This window comes from Dendropsophus ebraccatus, chromosome 10 (assembly GCF_027789765.1).
Source record: "Dendropsophus ebraccatus isolate aDenEbr1 chromosome 10, aDenEbr1.pat, whole genome shotgun sequence".
NCBI lineage: Eukaryota > Metazoa > Chordata > Amphibia > Anura > Hylidae > Dendropsophus > Dendropsophus ebraccatus.
The window spans coordinates 56,363,395-56,386,227 of record NC_091463.1 but is presented as its reverse complement, the minus strand read 5'-3'; the positions used below and the strand labels follow the sequence as shown (position 1 = coordinate 56,386,227).

General features: G+C 43.8%; 1 protein-coding gene across 3 annotated transcripts in view; it reads right to left on the bottom strand.

Annotated features, from left to right (window-relative positions):
• The window catches only part of PAK3 (p21 (RAC1) activated kinase 3), a 142,822-nt gene that overhangs the window by 52,007 nt on the left and 67,982 nt on the right, over positions 1-22,833 (bottom strand). The window lies entirely within an intron of this gene.

The window sequence follows — 22,833 nt, the reverse complement described above, 5'->3', positions numbered from 1 at the left end:
GTGACTGTCAGTCTACACAGATATATGGAACTGTCATTAAAAACTCTTATATAAAAAGAACCAAAGTAAGGTCTTGAGAGATAAGAGATGGCTCCTAGAGGTGAGGGACCCTCAAGGATGCCTGGAGAACATTGATAGAGCCTAAGGCTATGTTCACACATAGTATCTTGCTCAGGATTTAGCTCAGTATTTTTAACTGAAATCAGGAGTTGGCTGGAAACTCAGAAATTGTGCAAATCTTATTATAATTATTCTCTTGTTGGTTCCACTCCTCATTTTGGCTATAAATACTGACCAAAATACTGAAAGAAATACTGACCAAAATACTGTGTGTGAACATAGCCTAGGGCTGCATCCAACTTCTTCGGCCACCAGTAATCAAATGCAGAGCATTCGGGTTTGGACAAACCCGAGCATCTCTAATGGCTCCTTATTCTTTAAGTTCTTTAGAATATTGTCAAAGTCAGTAAGGCTGAAAGTAGGGCTGGGCGATATGGGCAAAAAATAAAATCTCGATTTTTTTAAAAATTTTTTGACGATTCTCGATTTAAATCTCGATTTTTTTCCTTTTTTGCTAAATAAACAGAACATTTTCTCCCTGCAGCATCAGATACTATTTTAATATTTTAGACAACAACTGTATTGATTTCCAGTGTAACAGAGGCCCCATATAGTATAGGAAATCATGTTTGTGCCTCCATCTACGTAGGGTGTAGTAGTGGAGGTATAGTGGATAGGGGGTGTAGGAGTGGAGGTATAGTGGATAAGGGGTGTAGTAGTACAGGTATAGATGAGGGGTGACTGGGGTAAAACTGAAGGGGACTGGGGTGACACTAAAGGGGACTGGGGGACACTAAAGGGGACTGGGGGACACTAAAGGGGACTGGGGTGACACTGGGGGACACTAAAGGGGACTGGGGTGACCCTGGGGGACTGGAGGGACAATGGGGGACACTAAAGGGGACTGGGGTGACACTGGGGGACACTAAAGGGGACTGGGGTGACACTAAAGGGGACTGGGGTGACACTAAAGGGGACTGGGGTGACACTGGGGGACTGGAGGGACAATGGGGGACACTAAAGGGGACTGGGGGGACACTGAGGGGACACTGAGGGGACTGGGGGGACACTGAGGGGACTGGGGGGGACACTGAGGGAACACTGAGGGGATTGGGGGGGGACACTGAGGGAACACACTGAAGGGGACTGGGGGGGGACACTGAAGGGGACTGGGGGGGGGACACACTGAAGAGGACGGGGGGGACACTGAGGGAACAATGAGGGGACGGGGGGGACACTGAAGGGGACTCGGGGGGGGACACTGAAGGGAACAATGAGGGGATTGGGGGGACACTGAGGGGACTGGGGGGTGACTGGTGCAGCTGGAGGTGATTGGAGCAGGAGGGCACATACATCTCCTCCTCCTCTCACCTCCACACACACGCTCCCCTCCCGGCCAGATATGGAGGTCCCGGGTCTGTGGAGGAGGAGGCCGCAGGGACTACAGTAGGTGGTGATCGCATAGCTGCGGGTCACGGAGCTATACAACGGGAACGGGGGTCTGCACCGAGCCCCCCGATCCCGCTGTATAGCTCCAGGACGAGCAGCGCCGCGATCACCACCTACTGTAGTCCCTGCGGCCTCCTCCTCCACAGACCCGGGACCTCCATATCTGGCCGGGAGGAGAGCGGGATGCTCAGTGGAGGGGGCGGGGGCAGATCAGCGGCGGCGCTGTCAGTGGCTGGAGGCCGCCGGCACTGCACCGCCCCTCTCCAGCCTGGCCACCCAGCATCTTCTCCCCGCTCACCCACACCGCCTCTCTGCGGCTCTCCCGCCGGCCTGCACCGCAACCCCCCTTCTCTCAGCTCCTCCCCGGCACCGCAGACCGAAATGATTTTTTGTGAAAATCGAATTTACGATTTTCACAAAAAATCAAATCGATTTCAACGTTCTGGACGATTAATCGAATTAATTCGATTAATCGCCCAGCCCTAGCTGAAAGTCTACTGGAGACTCTAGCATACCGCCACCCAAAATAAAGCATGTCAAATGGGGTTTAGTATTAAAAAAAAAAAAACCTGATGTTCGCATACATAAAAATTCCCATATACAAACAAATGATATTTGCTCACCCTGGTCCCCTAGAGCTCCCATTCCAGTGTCTTGCCACTTCTCCCTGCTCTAAGGTATGAAGGAACTGGCTGAAACAGGACACTGTTGTGACCAATGACTGGCTGGGCAGGCAGGTTTAGTATGGATGTCTCTTTGTGCAGAGAGAGCTTATACTGTAGGTCTTACCCCAGTGCTTGAATCGCAAGTTACACTGCTCAGTGCTGCCCTATAATGTCCTCCATGTAAGGAAGACATTATAGCATGTAGTCTCCACTCACTAGCTATAGGTCCTCTTTAAAGAGGATGTACGACCAGGTACATCCTATTAAATCTAAACCAACGGATCGAACGGCGCTGTCACGTTTTTCAGACCGCGGCCCGGTTCCCGTGCACGGCGCCATTCTATGCACCGGAACCGACCGGTGCTCATGCACTGGAGGTAGGCCGGCCCACCCTCAGTGGGAGGGAATTTCCGCCCCTGTATGACGCGGCTCCATTAGAATGAATGGAGCCGCATCATAGAGGGGAGGGAATTCCCTCCCAATGGGGGCGGCTCGGCTGGCCTCCAGTGCTTGAGCACCGGCCGGTTCCGGTGCATAGAACGGCGCCGTGCACGGGAACCAGGCCGCGGTCTGAAAAACGGACCACGGCACCGGCTTCCCCGTGACGGCGCCTTTCGATCCGTCGGTTCAGATTAAAGTACCTAGTGGTACATCCTCTTTAAGGAAATCTACAGATTTTAGCTGGTTAAATTAAAACCAACTCATAATTTTCCGGTTAGTGAGCCCCCCATAGAAAAAGACTAAATTGCTGCCCTAAACTGTCAAATCTCATAGGGAACTTAAAGGATCATATTGTTGGACTTTCATGAAGTCAAATATATTGTAAGATACATGACAATACACAGATGAATTTATTCCTACTGAGGTATTGATTGTACAGAGATTGACATACAGACATTGTAACTCTCTTTGAAGTACATTAGAACACAATAAAAACACTATTCTTTGCATTCAAAGCTACCTAAGAAGAACACAGTCTACAGGATCTGCATTTACAAAAAGACACAGAGCTCTTGTTTCCTGACGCCGCTGCCATTCATTAGCTGTGAAGGTTACTCTATTTTGTTCCAGCTCATCACATGTTCTCTATGGAGACTCTAGTCATGTCGCTGTGACATTCAGCAGAAAGCCACAGTCTTGTAGACCATAGAAGAAGATAAGCCTCATTGGCTGCAGCCAGCAATTACAGAATACGGAACCGTTCCAATTGCTTCATTAGAAATAATGTCGATTTTAGAAAGATGCATTATGCAACAACTCACTGGATCTACAGTATATCTATCGTGAACTGCACGCCAACTTTACATCTAATTTAGTATGCCGTATCTACGTATAAATGAATGCCAATACAATGTATAAAGTCACAGATTTCCATCATGACCAGTGGATGGATACACTACCTGTCCAGCTTCCTCTTAGGGCACTATTTCACACAATGCAAACACTTGGGATGCTCGGAACCAGCAGTGGTCCCAGAGGTGCTCCCACCATGCAGAAGACTCTCACATCCAAGTGATTACATTCTAAGGGTATGTTCATGTAAATTTTTTGGCGGCAACGGAGGCGCACGAGCTCTCCCATAGACAGGCTATGACACACTGAGGCAGGCGGTATACTGCTGAGAATTCTGCCAGATTTACTCACTCAGTGTGAACATACCCTAAAACGGGAATACCACTTAAGAATATATATATTATTAAATAATTAAAAATTGATAAAATTATCGTGATGCATTAACATTTTTCTTTAGGGTTCATATAAACAGATCGGAGTAGTGTGAATCCATAATATGGAGACACAGTTTTTGTATAGTGAGATGCAGCAGTTCCCACTACGGAATACGCACAGAGACTGCAATCAGATTCTGCCGAGTGGCCTCTGCTTGGAGTTCCGCCTGTCCCATAAACTCTGCTTGAAGTCTCTGCGCGTATTACGTAGTGGGAACATACCCTTATGGAGATATCTTCAGCTGGAAGCATTGGTATAGTCGAAGCTATGGTCCCCACATTCAGATGGCAATACCATGTATAAAGTATGAGTCTAAGGCTCGGTCTGTACTTTCCTAAATCTGTTCTATACTAGGCTTAGCTGTAGGCTTAACTGTTGCATTAAAGTATACATATGAAGGCTGCAAAGATGGGGTGGGGTTTGATGTATATTTTTGACCACGGAAAACATGCTGAAAATTAAAGCCAACACTTGCTAAGGAACACATTGAGGTCATGTTCCCATGGCACAGATTGCCATAAGAAAATAATTTTTTAATAAATTGCAGAAGAAATTTCCACCGAAATTAGACTTCATAGGTTTTTAGTCTTCACTTCTTCTTATAAAATGGGTAGAGTGGGAACAGCTGCTTCTAATGCTGTCCTTACTCTGAGGGCTCACTTGGAAACACATAGAACAAGAGGACTACAGTACATCTAAACCAAAGTTTACCAAGAATTAATGTCCATGCTCAGAAGCCAAAAGTGGAGGTAAAGAACACACACACACACACACATATCGATAATATAATGTTATTGTTAGACTAGCTCTTTTACCCATGAAAGCAACCTGGTAACATGTAATCCGAGTGGGCTCAAATTTTCAACATGTGCCTTCCAAACCCACCAGCACAGTAACAGAATTACCTATTTCCTGAATCTCAGGTATTACAGCCGCCACAACCGTATTATATCCATAGACTATAAATAATTGTTAATTTTCTTTAAACACTGTATAGTTTATTAATCTTTAATACTCTCGGGAGTAATGCAGACCCCGCAGCTAAGGTGGCTCATCTGGCTGCACACTCTGTCAAACAGCAATAAAAGCGACATGTCCTTGTGTGAACTGCAAAGGTACCTAGAAATAAGGAGAGCAGAGAAGCGCCAAGCTGGAAAGGCCCGGGTACGGCATAGTACTCCTGGATATCATTTAGAATGGGACTGACTTATAAAAGCTTATAATGTGAAAAAGTAGAGATATTGCCCACAGCAACCACTCAGATCACCCTTTTATTTTATTACCCACATTTAAAAAATGACAGCGGAATAAGACTTATGCATTGCAGCGGCAGCACTATGCACCGCTTCCAGAAGTGAATCTTTGCCCATACATTGCAAATTACTGCACTTTTTTTTTTTACCCCTGAACCATTCTTCTGTTAAAAACTTCCCAGCAAAAGTGATTTTTGTTTGTAAGGGAGTAAATCTTATACCCCCCCCCCCCAACACACATACTTTGAACCAACCCAAATAGGCATCACATTACTGCGGCACTTTACCATAATGTCTCATGTATCTCTAGTCACATCCACTCCTTTTAAGAGACAGAAGCACACTATGCTATACTAGAGTTCTCTTATCAAAGACAGGGAAACGTGTATGAGGGTCATTACTAAGACCAACACCTCACATGCCGCTTTTCAGTAGCCTCCCACTGCCACTGGATTCAGCATGTCTAAAAGGAGGTGTGCACATCTTGTCGAATATGCCACCAATATATACATATAACTGTGTAGACATACACCAATAGGTCATATCACCTGCCTTATTCTGTGTAGGTCATCCCTGTGCTGCTAGAATATCTCTGATCAAACAAGACATGAAGATTAGAGATGAGCGCAACTCAAGCATGTACAAGTCTGATCAATTTGCATTTGAATAACGGTGGCTGAAGTAGTTGGATGAAGGCCTAGGAAATCCTGGAAAATGTGGATACAGCCACAAGCTGTAGGCTGTATCCATGTTTTCCCAGACTCCCTAGGGCTGCATCCAACTACTTCAGCCACGAGTAGTGAAATGCCGAACATTTGGACTTGTGCTCATCTCTGATGGGGAGGTCTTAGGGCCCTATTCCACCGAACGATTATCGTTCAGATTATCGTTAAATCGTTCGAATCTAAACGATAATCGTTCGATTGAAATGCAGTTAACGATGAACGATTGAACGAGAAATCGTTGATCGCTTTATAAGAACTAGACCTATTTTTATCGTTGCTCGTTCGCAAAACGTTCGCAAATCGTTCGCATTGAATAAGACATCGTTCGGTCGTTCGCAATAGATACGAACGCAATAGCGAATAAATAGCGAAGAAAAACGTTTGCAATTACGATCATAAGTAACGATTATCGTTCCATGGAAGTGAGTGAACGTTTTCAGGTGTTTCGAAATAGCGGTCGTTTGAGATTGTTAATCGTTAATGATTATGCAAACGATAATCGTCCGGTGGAATAGGGCCCTTAGTGTACTATTCCACTAAGACTGTTAATCGTTGAAAAATGTCTTAGTGGAATAGTACCCTAAGGGCCCTATTCCACCGGACGATTATCGTTTGCATAATCATTAACGATTAACAGTCTCAAAACGACTTGAAATCGTTCACCCAATTACACCGAATGATGATCATTACTTAAGATCATTCTTGCGGTCGTCCTGTCGTCGCTACTGTGAACGTCTTATTACATGCGAACGATTTGCAAACGATCAACAATAAAAATAGGTCCAAATTCTATCAAATGACCAACTATTTCACGTTGGTCGTTTAATCATTGTCTGTTATTACACTAAACAATTATCATTCAAATCCGAACAATCCAATCATTTTTTAAACAATGATTGTCCGGTGTAACACCACCCTTACTGTATCTGTACCAAGATGTAAAAAGCAGATCCTTTAGGTCCTCCATGAATCAGACACAGATTCTTATTAGGATTGGGATGTGGGGATTTTGGAAACAAAGTCACCTCCTTGAACTCTTTGTCATAATCCTCAAACCCCCTCATAAAAGCCACCATTTTGGAAAAGCTGTAACAGTCATCCAACCATGACAGTTTGGCCCTTGTCAAAGTTGCACAGATCCTTACTCAATAAACCCAGCCTCTGCAGATATCCTTTGAAGTTTTAGTTTACATGCACTATGTAACTTTAGAGAAAAGTAGGACGCACAATAATACATCCTGAAATGTACATTTCCATAGCAATAGGAAGTAAAGAGGCAAAAGAAATGAAGAGCAAACAGACTAATCAGTTATTGGTAGCATTTAAAGGGTTAATCGCATCCAGTAAAGAGATGGCATATCACTAATAGAGATGAGCGAACCGGGTTTGGGTTCGAGTCGGTCCGAACCTGAACGTTCGGTATTGGATTAGCTGGGGCTGCTGAACTTGGATAAAGCCCTAAGGTTGTCTGGAAAACATGGATACAGCCAATGACTATATACATGTTTTCCATATAGCCTTAGGGCTTTATCCAACTTCAGCAGCCACCGCTAATCAAATGCCAAAAGTTCGGGTTCGGATCGACTCGAGCATGCTCAAGGTTCGCTCATCTCTAAATCACTGGCAATACTACAGATAGATACAGAAAGTGAAGTTCGGCACTACATATGTCAGGCAGACGTTTTCTTGTGCCAAAGCCAATTTACAAAAACAATATACCTAGAGATGAACAGGATATTTAGATTTACTTGCATAATTCTTTGTTTTAATTAGAATACAAGATAAAGTAGGTCATAAAATGCCAAAGGTCCTCTATAATTTCCCCCTTTCTTATGGTGCGTTTACACAGACAGATTTATCTGACAGATCTTTGAAGCCAAAACAAAGAACAGACTATAAACAGGGATCAGATCATAAAGGAAGACTGGAATCTATCCGCTTTTCAAATCCATTCCTGGCTTTGGCTTCCAAAATCTGTCAGATAAATCTTTCTGTGTAAAAGCACCTTTATGGTGCGTTTACATAGACAGATTTATCTGACAGATTTTTTGTATGGTGTTGCCAGCTGGGGAGGGGGGGGGGGACACACACACACCGTCTGATACTATTTTATCAATGTAGACAAGCAATGAAGGAACACCCTCCAAACTGGTAACACTTTGCCATTTCGTCACATGTTTAGTAAAAATAACAGAAGACTTGCAAAGAGCCGTGAGAACAAATATTCCCGAATTTTTGGGGAATACAAGCATTTACTAAAACATAATAGAATTTCTTTCATTTTATCACCAATTTCATTCCTAACACATTTATAAATGGCTACATTTACCAGAAAAGTCTTGGCCTCTAGGTGTCTCACTGCTCTGAGATCTGCTGTTCACAGTTTGTTGTTAGGCTCAGTCTGTCTTTAGCAATAGACAGAGAAGGACCTAACAGAGGATGAGGATGAGTTTACCTACTGCTACAACATGTGCAGGAAAGCATAGGCTGTCTACCTACAATCTGTGAGCCTGTCTCTCTGTCCTGCAAAGGATCCTTACTTCACTGAAAGGTAATGTCAAGACTTCACCTTCATCTCAGCAGTTCAGTGCTTAGTGGAAGGCTTCTTTAACACCTCTGTTTATTCTGTCCGCATTTGTTCTGAGGGGTTAATTTAAAGGGGTTGCCCAGCAGGAAAAAATTTTTCTTTAAAATCAACTGGTGTCAGAAGTAAATTACAAATCTATATAACTTTCTATTTAAATATCTCAAGTCTTCCCATACATATAAGCTACTATATATCCAGCAGGAAGTGTTGTTTATTTACATTCAGAAACAGTGCTCTCTGCTGACATCTCTGGCTGAGTCAGGAACTGTCCTAAGAAGCAGCAAATCCCCATAGAAAACCTCTCCTGCTTAGGACAGTTCTTGACTCGGCCAGAGATGTCAGCAGAGAGCACTGTTTCTGAATGTAAATAAATAACACTTCCTGCAGGATATATAGTAGCTTACAGTATATGTATGGGAAGACTTGAGATTTTTAAATAGAGGTAAATTACAAATCTATATAACTTTCTGACAAAATTTGATTTAAAAGAAATATTTTTTTTCCTAGGCAACCCCTTTAAAAAAAAGGCTTTAAAAATTACTTTGACACCACAGGCACACTTAAAGGGGGTAAGTGCTGTAAAATTTTAGAGCGCTTTTTTATGTCAGTGTTCCTTTAAAGTAGGGAGGGGGAACCTTTGGCCCTCCAGCTGTTGCAAAACTACTATTCCCCTCATGTCTGGACAGCCGAAACGTTAGCTTTGGCTGTCCAGGCATGATGGGAATTGTAGTTTTGCAACAGCTGGAGGGCCGAAGGTTCCCCCTCCCTGCTTTTAAGGGACTTCATGCTGGAAGAGAATGAGATCAGCTTAGGAACATGGGAAAGGGGGGGAGCAAACTCCTCTAACGGCCCTGTGGCCATCACCATTCTACTTGTATAATGTCTCAGAGCTAAATCATGTTTTCTGTATCTTAGCAATGTACAAAGGTAACTCCAGACATAACCATGTTCTAGCTAGCACACTGCATTATAACAAAAGTCTTCAAACTCCATTGTGTGTATAAAATTGCTGAATGGAGACGAATGCATCTACTTCTACCGCATCAACTTACAGCACTGACTACGGATATTCTTTCTTGCAGGGTCACTGACAGGCACACCCACCCTCGGTGTCAAAATACAAAAGTAGTATGCGTATCCCATAGATGTATACATGAGGAACTATTTCCCCTGAGTATTGAGGTATCCACAGATGGTGGCCATACATTTCTGCACAACTCAGTGGGGTGAGCAGTCACAACCCTTAGAGGTAAAGTAGTCCTGGACCCTTGAACAGATTGTATACTAGAATTCCTAGCTAAGAATGTTCTTAGTTATGTATTATAGCTCTGTGCCTCCATTGATTTGCATGTAACCTGGCCTCCCTGCTCTATTATACACAGGGCTACTCCTGTGGATTTCTATACTTGCAAGTCTGTGATGTCTGCCAGCATCATGATCCTTCTGTAACCGGCTGTAAACCATCAGAACAAACCTCACCGGCCAAACCAGCTCAGCAAGACTCAGCTTTTCTTTTGTCCTAAGTGAAAGTTACTGTCTGTCTAATTTGCCTGACAAGTCCCGGACTAAGGATTAAAGGAGACATGCACTCACACATGTAATGTTCTCCTGTCCAGACTACTCCATGCAGACAATACCAAGGATAGGTAAAAGGTAGCAGATGCTAATGCTGCGTTTACACAGGCAGATTTATTTTACAGATTTTGGAAGCCAAAGCCAGGAATGGATTTGAAAAGAGGGGAAATCTCACTCTTTCCTATATGACCCGTTCCCTGTTTATAGTCTGTTCCTAGCTTTGGCTTCAAAAATCTGTCAGATAAATCTGCCTGTGTAAACGCACCATTAGTTATAGGAGTATTTATGCAGAATAAAATATACAAATCTAAACAAAAAAAATCTACACAGGAAAAAAAAAGTCAACAACCACCCATTCTGCCTATAGAAATCAATCACAGCTCAGCTTTCATTTTACAAGAGTAATTGGAGAAATAAAATCCAAGCTGTGATTGGCCGATATGGGCAAATAATGGACAGTTTTCTCTCAGATGGGTTAGTAACTATGTACAATTTGCAGCTTTACAGTTTCCTGTGGCCCCAGAGCATCTCTAGCAAAATCCACAACCATGAACATTTATTGCAATCTTTACTTCCTCATTAAAGTCAATGGGGGAACTCTTAAATAAGTCTGCGTTGCAATTTAATTTCAGCGCATTTTTTTCCACAGTATGGAGATCTGAGGATTTTCCTTTTCCCTCTCCCACGTGAACATAACCTTAAGTTATACTTTCTGTAGACATCAGAAGATTCCTGAATTCATTTAAAACTGGGCAGTCAGACCTAGGCCTTACAGTTCTATCACACAAGCCCTCGTGCAGTATTTTCTCCCCATCTCTGGCACAGTGGACACAGCTACAGTCACTGACCTTGGCTAAAGCATACAGTAGCTTAGCTCAGCTCTGTGTCAGGGATACAGTATTACCTAACCAACTGATTTATGCCACGGCAAAAGACATTAGGAAAGTAACAAATCTGTAGAATTAAGCTAGAAGGTAACTTTCCCCTATCATCCTATCACGATACCTTCCAAACAGCTCTAAAATGAAAATACCACAATGTTCTATCGGGTTGTATACATGTAATAGAAAAGTAAATAGCATTAATACACAGATCATCAACAATCACTCATCACGTTGCTGAAACATGCGCTGATCAGCTGTTTGGCACCCGCATTACACAGTGAACAGAATTTGTCTCCATTCATTCTGTCACGGCAGCAATGAGTAAAGGCCCTATTACACAGGATGATTATTGTGCGAATTATCGGTGTATGACATCAGAATAAGTTTCACCTTACAGTCCCCTCGGCCCCCCTAATGCCTGTCAGATGCTCTTCCCCACTAACTCACCTCTCCACCATCACGGAAAGACATCTTTCTAAACTACTCTCCACATCACACCTCACCACCTGCGCACTTGACTCAATCCCATCCCACCTTATCCCCAACCTCTCCTCAACACTTGTCCCAGCACTAACCAATCTCTTCAATCTATCACTTATTTCTGGCATCTTCCCATCTCCATACAAACATGCCGCTTCAATTTTTGGACTCCATACCAACATGCAACCATCACACCCATCCTTAAAAAGCCATCCTTTGACCCTACCTCCTTATCCAGCTACTGCCCCATCTCACTTCTCCCCTTTGCCTAAAACTCCTGGAACAACACGTCTACCATGAACTATCCTCCCACTTTTCATTCAAGTAGCTTTTTGACTCCCTGCAATCTGGCTTCCGCCCCCATCACTCCACAGAAACTGCCCTCACCACAGTGGCTAATGACCTGCTAACTGCCAAAACCTCACACCAATATTCTGTGCTCCTTCTCCTTGACCTATCTTCTGCCTTCGACACAGTTGACCATTCTTTCCTCCAACAAATTCTTTCATCCCTTTGCGTCACTTGCTCAGCCCTCTCCTGGATCTCCTCTTACTTCTCCAACCACACTTTTATTGTCTCCCACTCCCACACCACCTCCTCTCTTCGTCCCCTCACTGTTGGTGTTCCCCAAGGATCTGTACTCGGGCCTCTTCTTTTCTCCATCTACACCTCTGGCCTGGGACATATCATAGAATCCCACGGCTTCAGGTACCACCTCTACGCCGATGACACTCAGATCTACCTCTCTGGTCCTGATGTCACCTCTTTGCTATCTAGGATTCCAGAGTGTCTATCGGCCATTTCTTCCTTCTTCTCCTCTCGCTTTCTAAAGCTCAACATTGACAAAACAGAACGAATCATCTTTCCCCCATCTTGCTTCACCCTGCCATCTAATCTGTCAATCACTAACAATGGCGGCACTTTGTCCCCCGTCCCCCAAGTCCGCTGCCTTGGGGTCATCTTTTAAACCACATATTGAGGCCCTGACCACCTCCTGTCACCTTCACCTCAAAAACATTTCCAGAATCCGCTCTTTTCTCACCCCTGACTCCACTAAACTGCTGGTACATGCCCTCATTATCTCCCGCTTAGATTACTGCAACATCCTCCCCTCTGGCCTTCCATCGAACTCTCTTGCTCCCCTCCAGTGTATCCTTAACTCTGCTGTCTGACTAATCCACCTCTTCTCTCGCTTTGCCTCTGCCTCCCTCCTCTGCCAATCCCTTCACTGGCTCCCCATTGCTCAACGTATTCATTTTAAATTGTCTACCATGACGTACAAGGCCATCCACAACCTGTCCCCCCATACATCTCTGACCTGATAACCCGCTACCGTCCCTCACGCAACCTTCGATCCTCCAGAACCTCATTCTGCGCTCCCCCCTTGTTCGTACCTCGCACAACTGTCTCCAAGACTTTGCCCGAGCCTCCCCCATACTCTGGAACTCACTACCCCGTCACATCCGGCTCTCATCCACCATTAAGTCCTTCAAAAGTAACCTGAAAACCCATCTCTTCAAACTAGGCTACAAACTATAACAATTCTGCATCACACTTGACTGTCTGCACTTTACCTCCTGTTTCCCAATACCTTATAGATTGTAAGCCCTCGCGGGCAGGGTCCTCTTCCCCCCATATACCAGTTTGTCCTTTGCCTTCATGTAACCTGTTTTGATCTTGTATTGTTTCTGTTTGTTACCCTATCGCTTGTATAGCGCTCTGGAATTAAGGGCGCTATATAAATAAATAATAATAATAATTGTTAAATTCAAATGATAATCGTTTCATGTAAATGCAGGCAACGATCAAAGGCCCAACGAGAAATTGTTCATCATTCGTTAGGTGCTGACACCAAAATCATTGTTAATTGTGCATTAGTCGTTCGATGTAATTCCACATTCGTTCACTGTAATTCCACATTCGTTCGCTAATCGTTCAGTCTAATTCCGCATTGTTCCTTCATTTGCTTGGATCAGATGGAGTAAACAATTGCAGTAATAATCGAAACTAACAACTACAGTTCTGTGTAATATGGTGAACGATTTCAGATTAACAATAAACAATTTTGTTTGTGATCGTTTATCTTTAAAAATCGCTTCATCTAATTAGGACACTAACTGCAGCTTAGGTCCCATTCAAGTGTAAGATGTGCTGCAGGTACATATCCCCACTGCTACACAAAGAACAGAAACAAACAGTGTTCACTGTGTGGCGAGGGCACCTAACAGCTGATTGGTGCGAGTGCTGGGTGTCAGCACCCTGCTGATCAGTCCATTGTGGCCAAAAGACTCCTTTAGTCTATGTTCACACAATGTAAAAATAAGTGCAAATAACGGCCATTACTGATGGTCAAGTTAATTAATAACGACCCTTGTTTTGCAAAGACAGACATTATTTACATATATTTTTACATTGCGTGAACACAGCCTTAAAGGGGTTATTCCACAAAAGATAGTGTGCAACCATACGTATGAAAAATAAATATTCCATCCATAGCAATTAGCCCCACTGCTGTTTCTTGTTCTGCTGATTTCCATGTCCACCCTCTGCTCCTTAAGAAGAGGACACAGAAATAATTCCATTGCTGGCATTCTTACCCGATGCATTAATAGCTCAGTGTATTTCATTATATTTCATTTTATGTGCCTAATAGTGTTGAGCGAGCATAATGCTTGATAGAGCATTGGGGTGCACTACCCTACTGCATTTTTTTATTCTAATTTTTGTATATTTTGTCCCTTAACCCCTAGCCGCACCAGGGCGTTATTGTACATCCTGGCAGGAGGTTACTTTCCGCACCAGGACGTACAATAACTTCCCGACTCCCGGTGCTGATAGCTGACAGTTTAGTGTAGCTGGTGCTGAACCCCCTGAAGGGGTCCAGCACAGCCAATCACCGGCATCAGTGGATCGGTAAAGATCCACTGATCCCGGTGAAGCAAGCAGTAAACCTCCGGTCCCGGTCTCTGCCGAGTTCCGGGATCCGGGAGAAGTTGCTGCCGCACCGTCCCTGCCCCCCACTGTTCCCCGATCTTTATTCCCCCAGCTGCCGTGTGCCTCCTTTCCCCTTCCCCGCCGCCGTGTCCTCTTGATTTTGGTTCCCCCCCCTGCTGCCAGGCCACCGCTGCCGTCGCTCCTGCTGTGCCGGTACTCACTACAGCACACAGCAGAGATCGCTCCTTCCCCCTCCTCCCCGGATCGCAGAGCTCAGAATGAGTTTTGGGACCGGGGAGCCAGTGCTGCGAGGAGGAGGGGGAATGAGCGATCCCTGCTGTGACCCCCTCCAGCATGATCCTCTCCCCCCTGATGCCGGTCTCTCTCTGCCTCCAGGATGCCCCCCCCCCAATCGCCGCCGTTCCGGTACTCACCGGAGGGGGTCACAGCTGAGATCGCTCCTTCCCCCTCCTCCTGGCGGCACTGGCTTCCCAGATCCCTGAGCTCAAAATGAGTTGCGGGACCGGGGAGCCAGTGCTGCCCGGAGGAGAGGGAAGGAGCGATCTCTGCTGTGACCCTCCCACCCCACTTGGCTGCAGCAGCATGTACCAGCGTCTGTGTAATGACGCTGGTACATGCTGCTATATACTGAGATTGACAGCTCTGTGATCAGAGCTGTCAATCACAGTATCTGATCATGGATGCAGGCTCTGATCCCTCAGATCAGAGCCTGCATCCATATACTGTAAAACACACACACATATAATAAAAAGTACCCCCTCCCCGTGATCTCCCAGTAATAAGGCAGGTCTTAGTGTCCGTCAGTCAGTGTCCGTTAGTAAGCGTCAGTGTCAGCGTCCGTTAGTAAGCGTCAGTGTCAGCGTCCGTTCGTAAGCGTCAGTGTCAGCGTCCTTTAGTAAGCGTCAGTGTCAGCGTCCTTTAGTAAGTCAGTGTCAGCGTCCGTTAGTAAGCGTTAGTGTTAGTCAGTGTCCGTTAGTGTCAGTAAACGTCTGTGCACCCACAGACATAGGTGCTCCTTCTCTTCTGAGCCCTGTTGTGCGCCCGTACAATACTTCACGTCCACTAATGGGGTATTTCTATGTTTGGGAGAAATTGCTTTACAAATATTGGGGGGCTCTTTCTCCTCCAAGCTTTTTGAAATTTTTTTAATTTGGGGTTTCACCAATGTATAAGTGTGAAAAATTTGATTTTTCATTTTCACGGCCCACTTTTGCAAACAACTGTGAAAAACCTGCAGGGTCCAAATGCCCACTGTACCCCTTGTTACATTCCTTAAGGGGTGTAGTTTTCAAAATGGGGTCACTTGTGGGGGGGGGGGTCTGTCTCGGCACTAGGGGGGCTCTGTAACTGTAACATGGTCTCCTACATTTATTCCAGCTAAATCCACACTCCAAAATTTAAAGGGTGCTCCCACTCTTCTGAGCCGTGTTGTGCGACCGCACAACAGTTTACGCCCACAAATGGGGTATTTGTAAAAACTGCAGATTCAGAGGAATAAATGTTTTATTGCATTTCACATTTTATAGCTGTGCGGTATGAAAGAAATAGAATTGAATTGGAATGTCGGCAAAGAAAATGGAAATGTTTACTTTTCACACTTACTTTGCAGTTATTCCTGTGAAATGCCTAAAGGGTTAAAAACTGTTTTAAATGTCAATTTGAATACTTCAAAGGGAGAAGAGTTCAAAATGGGGTGAATTATGGAGGTTTGTAGTATACAGGCCTCTAGGGTATGCTCCAAAACTGAACTGGTACCTAGAAAATTCCGAGTTAAAATTTTCACAAAAATTTAGAAAATTGCTACTCAAAAATTACGGCCTCTAAAATCCTAAAAAAATTAAAGCATGTTTACCAAATGCTGCCGACATAATGTAGACATGTTATAGATATGAATTAATCAATAATTTATGTGGTAGAACTATCTTCCTTATTGGCAGAGACTTTCAAATTTAGAGAAATGCAATTTTTTTCAATTTTTCACAACATTTTGGAGTTTCTCACAAAAAACGTTAAAGGTATCGGCCCAAATGTACCACTAACATGAAGTGGAACATGTCACGAAAAAACAATCTTGGAACCACAAGGATCGGTAAAAGCATTCCAGAGTTATCAATATATAAAGTGACACGTCATATTTGAAAAATGTGGCCGTGTCATAAACACCAAAACTGGCTGTGTCCCCTAAGGGTTAAAGGGATATGTAAACAAAACATACAAAAAAGGAGAATGAAAAAATGCAATAGGTTACCACAAGGCACATTAGTATGCCTTCACCTTAAAGGTAAACCAGGCACCCTCCGCGCTGCGAACCAGGGGCATCTGGTTAAATGTCTCTCATTCAATACTGTCTGTTACTCAAGTCAAGCACTGGAGCACTCAAAAATGCTTGACTCGAGCAATGAGCATTTTAGTGCTCATTCAACACTAGTGGTTAAAAAAAATCCATGAAGAAAAAGTATATTACATATAAGTAATAAATAATAAGGATAAATTGGTGGGGTCAGTACAGAAAAAAAAATAGACCCTTTAGCACTATGTGAGCACTGGTGCAATCTCTGGAGCTGTGTGTGGGGGACTACTCTCTATACAGGTCAGTGGAAGGAGGCAGGAGAATTGAGCTGTGTAATAGGATGTTATCAAGCGCTAGAATGCAGTGTACTCCTTGGAAATACAGCTGCTTCCTGGTCATATGATCACACTGGTGCAATCCACAAAAAGTGAAGAGACCAGAGATGCAGAGAGGTGAAGGAATAGACTACAAAGGGTGAAAATTACACTGGAGGATGTCTATCTTCACATGAGTAGTTTTAGAATAGTGGTATGAGTGTTAGGGTGTGTTTACACAGAGATTTATCTGACAGATTATTGAAGCCAACACCAGGAACAGACTATAAACAGAGAACCGGTCATAAAGGAAAGATTGAGATTTCTCCTCTTTTCAAATCCATTCTTAGCTTTGGCTTCAATAATCAATAATCCCTTAATTCACCTGTAGTATTTCATATTTCATAGAAGTCTACTGCACACTATAGGTTTATGGGGGTACAGCTCAGTAAAATCCTTCATGTATATGTTTGTGCACAGTTAACAATGTTCAAATAATGCATGTCAGCTGGCAGTGACACACAGTGACAGGTCGACACCACCCTCATCTACTGCTCACAGCTCAGAGATTGATGTAGTTTCATTAAAAAAGACTTCTACACAGAAACAAAATATTCGGATCATTTAGAAAGTGACAAGATAAATTATAAAACAAAGTACTATACCATATCCTTTATATTTTCTCAAAATGACTTCTGCCATGCCTGACGCTATTTAAGACTTTTTTTTTCCTTCATCCATAATAGCAAAACTACTGGATGAAACATTTGAGCTGTGACAAGCCCCACAGCCATCCGTGTCACATGTGAGAAATGGGATGTGACACAGCCGAGAGCACAAACGTAAAAAAATAACGAAAAAAAACCCTGAATAATGCAACACAGCAACATTCTTCTTGGCAACTGCTTATGACCATACAAATCTGGTGCTGCATTAGCAGTGCCCCGAGTACCGCTTTGCGTGCCTTTAGTAGTGCCTCTCCAGAACAGATGTTATTCAAGTTCTTATAACTAGAATACTGAAAAACTGCAAGCATGGAGGGCAGATTGTACATGGACCAGCATCTCACAATGTAGGCAAATTCAGCCATCTGGCGTTTTCTGGTGAACAATGGTGAAGATAGTGGTGTCCCACTGCCATTTATTCAAGGTTATCAACCCTCTGACTCGGCCCCAGATGTCACCCCTGGCAGCTCTTATCATCCGGGACCGATTTGGCAGGATGCGGGGGCAGCGGTGAGCTTGCAGTCAGGGGCGGCAGGTAAGTAAACGGCTTCCAGTGGTGGGGGGGGGGGGGGGGAGGCTGGGGGGTTGCTAATGTGGACCAGACCTGGCAATATGGGTGAGTTTACCGGCGGTGCTGCGGTGGTCGCGGCTAGGGGGGGCAGGGGTCGTGTGCTGGCTGGGAGAGGGGGGGTGGATGTCGGCTGGGGGGGTCTTGGTGATGGGGTTCTTCCTAGTGCTACTCCTACTAGGAGTAGTAGTTTGTATCTGTCTCACTGCACCGAGGGGGGAGGTAGATGCACCGGCACCTCTCTCCCTCCCTTCTCGGTGCCCTCTATTTGGGGAGCAAGTGTCGTTGCACCACAAAATTATTCCATAAACTACAGCATCAATAAAGCATAGTGTACATTTCACCACACTACATTACATACACTTCCATAGAGAATACAGTGCTATAGACTTATACTTATAGTGCACCCCCTGCTGGACAGTCCATAGGAATTACACCTGATTCGTGACATCACAGTTTTGAGAGAATTTGAAGCCTCCCTGATCTACTAAACTAAAATGACTCTGTACCCACAATTTGCCCACCCCAATCCGCTTTTACCTTTGGATAGCTGCTTTTAATCCAAGATCTGTCCTGGGGTCTGTTCGGCAGGGGATGCAGTTATTGTCTTGAAAAACAACTTTTAAACTTACAGCCCTGTGTCAAACTGGCGTGGCCTAGAGTGTAGGTGCATTAGGCTGGCACAACCTCTCCAGGCAAATTTTCTACTATTCATCACCTGTTTGAGAATGGCACATGGGCTGGATCAAGGCACCTGTGCAGTGTTCAGACAAGTGAGGAATAGGAGAATACCTGGCTAGAGCATTCCTAATGATGAAGAGGGCAGGGAGGAGGGACAGAACAGTTGTGCCAGCCACAGACACTCTAGGCCACACCAGTTAGACACAGGGCTGCAAGTTTAAAAGTTGTTTTTCAAGACAATAACTGCATCACCTGCCGAACGGACCCCAGGATAGATCATGGATTAAAAACCACTATCCGAAGGTACAAGCTGTTTGAGGGGGACAAATTTTGTGGGTACAGAGTCGTTTTAAGGAAAATAGAACTGTATGTGCATTTCCCATAATTAATGTACATGAGGAATGTGTCTAACTTTCCTTAAGTAATAACATATTAAAACATATGTTTTGGCTGGAGTTGTCCCTTAAGGCTTCCAGCATTGCTCACAACAGCTGATAGATAAGCTATGACCCTGGCTTGTTAAAAAAAAAAAATCCTAATTCGGTATTCCGCTGGTGTACAAAGCGGTTATAATTGTCTCTTTAAGCCAATTTGTCAAACAATTTTGATCAAATTGAATTTTATCTCCAAGCAATCCCTGTGGAAGGGAATTAATAGCTATGAGCAATTCATGGGTAAAGCCACATAAAAAGGCTACGAGACAGAATGACGATCATCATCATGAGATGTATAAACCACCCATTTCTGGCAGACATCTACAGCACGATCCAAGAAAAAAAAATAAAAAGATGAAAGGCTACCATTAATGTGTAACAGCGGCTATAGGGTACATACATTCCTAACCAGTATAATCATTGGCACATTACGACACCAGCGCTGGTTTAGGTTCAGCTCCCTGTGAAATCAATTCAGGAAAAGTATGAACTGGTCATAAGAAGTATTGCAATCCAATTTAATAACAAGTCCAAAATAATTTTCCGCTATTTCAGTTATTTAAACCAGTAGGGCTTGCATCCAGCTCCCATACGTTATGACCATGTCCTAAACGAGAGACAAGCTGGTTGTGGGGATAATAGCTAGTCAGTTTTAATATCCCAATACCAGTATTACTTTAAGGTTTTGTTTTCATAAGATTTTATTAGGTTTTTCAAAATTTTCAACATGCAAATAATATGCCCAACATACACTGTAGGCTGAAACATCAAGGCCAACATAGGCCAACTATAACATAATCAGGTAGAAATCTGATAACATTTCTCTTGTACTTCAAGGTTTTGGGTTATTGCTAAGATGTCCAGTCATCCAGGGTTCAATTATTGTCAATGAATGTCTAAGTGGTCAACTAGAAAAAGCTTCAGGACCTGAAGCAGATTAGGTGGTATGATGCTTTCCTAGCACCGCTGCCCCTTGGTTCTTGCAATTGTCAGGGCCACGATAGTCCTAGAGATTTATCAACAATGCCTTTAAGGAGATAACCCTTTTATTGCCATGTATGAAAGAGCATGTGCAGGCTATGATAAAGTTAATAGGGCACTCGATAGATTGAGTCTTGTAAAGGCTGATAGGCAATGACTGTTGTTTGCCATCACTGTAGAAAAAGGACAAACTTGCAGATCGGAACACCTCCGACAGCTCAGCTGAACTAGCATAATGCACACGTGAATGCAGGATGTGCCGCCCGCAATAACAGAGCGTGCACTTCTGATGGGGAAAACTTCTATGGAGGCCAGACCACACAAGTGCCAGTCCTACTTCTCTGGTCGAACAGATCTGTGGCCAGACACCGATTCGTTTTCAAAACGGATGTGTGGATGACCCTATAGAAATCAATAGGTCCCTTTTCTGTCCGTAAATCAGGATCCTGACTGAAAACTGATGTGTGGATGAGGCCTTAGGTACAAAATTATTTTACAATGTATCATTACAGGGGGTCTAACCTTTGTGGTTCTATTATTGAACTCTAAATCTATTGTTTTCCAACCATAAAATGAATTTAAAAAAAAAGAAAAAAAGACTATTTAGTTTTCTCAATGGTATCTTATCTTCTTTAGTAATGTTAGTAACCATTAATTTTGGAAGGTGATCAATATGTGCTGGACTACTGTATCTCATCTGAGATCACGAGAGAGTTCAATCAGCCATTATTGCTCCTACATGAACGGATGGCACACCTCATTGAAAGGCACGGCCATAAGGAAGCAGGGAGGGTTGGTGTCAGTGTCTAGCTTTTTTCTTCTTTTAAATAAGGAGGCCCTAAGGCTGCAGGTCAAGAATCCATAATAGGACAATGTTGCGGCAGGTCACTGATCAATGTGGCAGATGTTAGCATTTTACGGCTAGTTAGGATGTGATCCTCCAGTCTCATTGTCTTCTTTGGCTAGATTTAATCTCTGAATCTGGCTTATTACATCCCAATGTCTCCACCAACAGCTATCTGGTGGTGATAATAGCTTGATAAACACTTTTTTTTAACATTAGGAGAGATTAAGAATTTCCAGTTATTTTTGGTCTAAGCATGACATGACCGGATTCCCTTCCTACACACAGCAAAAAAGAGTGACAACTTTTTTTTTTCTCTAATCTGCTGTAACGCGTTTGTAGATATTGTGAAACCTTATTAATGGAAACTTCTCAGTAGTATCAGACCACATGTGGGCTTCCTGAACATCATCCTCACAAGCTGGTAATGAGCACCTACGTTTAGCAGCAAGGATTCTCAAAGTCATCTCTGGGGATCTCCAAGATGAAAACAGGTAACAAAAGATATTTGGACACTTGAACAAGAATGGTTTAAAAGTCCGGACTAGCATACTGACACAGCCACAAGGCTGTGTTCTCCTGAGCAGGAGGCTGCAATTTATGGGGGAGATTTATCCAACATGGTGTAAAGTGAAAATGGCTCAGTTGCCCCTAGCAACCAATCAGATTCTACCTTTCATTTAGGGATGGTCCGAAACTGCCGAGGTTCGGGTTCGTATGAACCCGAATGCTCGGCATCAGATTCCCGCTGTCTGGCGCTCCGTGCAGCGGGTGGATAAATCGGGAGGACCGCCTGGAAAACTGGGATACAGCCTATGGCTATATCCCAGTTTTCCAGACGGTCCTCCCGCTGTATCCACCCTCTCCACGGAGACAGCGGCAAACATTTCCGAGAGTTCGGGCTTGTACGAACCCGAACCGAACTCGGTTCGGACCATCCCTACTTTCATTTTCTAAGAGTCTGTGAGGAATGAAAGGTGGAATCTGATTGGTTGCTAGGGGCAAATGAGCTAATTTTACACCATGTTTAATAAATCACCCCCTATGTGTTACTGCAAAAGAGCATCATAGAAAGTCGATGGAGCCCATCTTCTATACCAAGACAGAAGATGGGCTCATTAGACTTTCTATCGAGCTTGCCTTAAAAGACAGAAATTTTTGCAGTAAAGACAGAAATTCTAATGATTGGTGGAAGACCAATCCTCTAGGACGTTTTCTTAAATAACAAAGACGCTTTAAAGAGAATCAATCAGCCCAATTGGGTTGATGTCATTCCCTGGAGCAATGTATAAAGCTGCTGTGCAGCCCGTGGTATAAAGCAGCAGCTTTATACGGTAAGAAATTACGTTTTATTCCCCAGGCATGCGGCAGGGAGAGGTGGGCAGGTAGTCATCTGGGTGGCTCCCCGCCCAATACGTAGTCACTGCTCTCTTCCTGTCAGCATGCTTGGCGGGGATGAGCAAAGAGGCCCGTTATTCCCCTCGAGTGCAGTGCTCCAGGGAACCATATCAGCCCAAATCGTTTGATTGGTTCCCTTTAAGTGAAGTGTAAGAAAAAAAAAAAACAACTTGCGGTTCATCAGTAATTTCTAGTTATTTTTAATGTTCTGAGTACTAAAATAGTTTGAACAACACA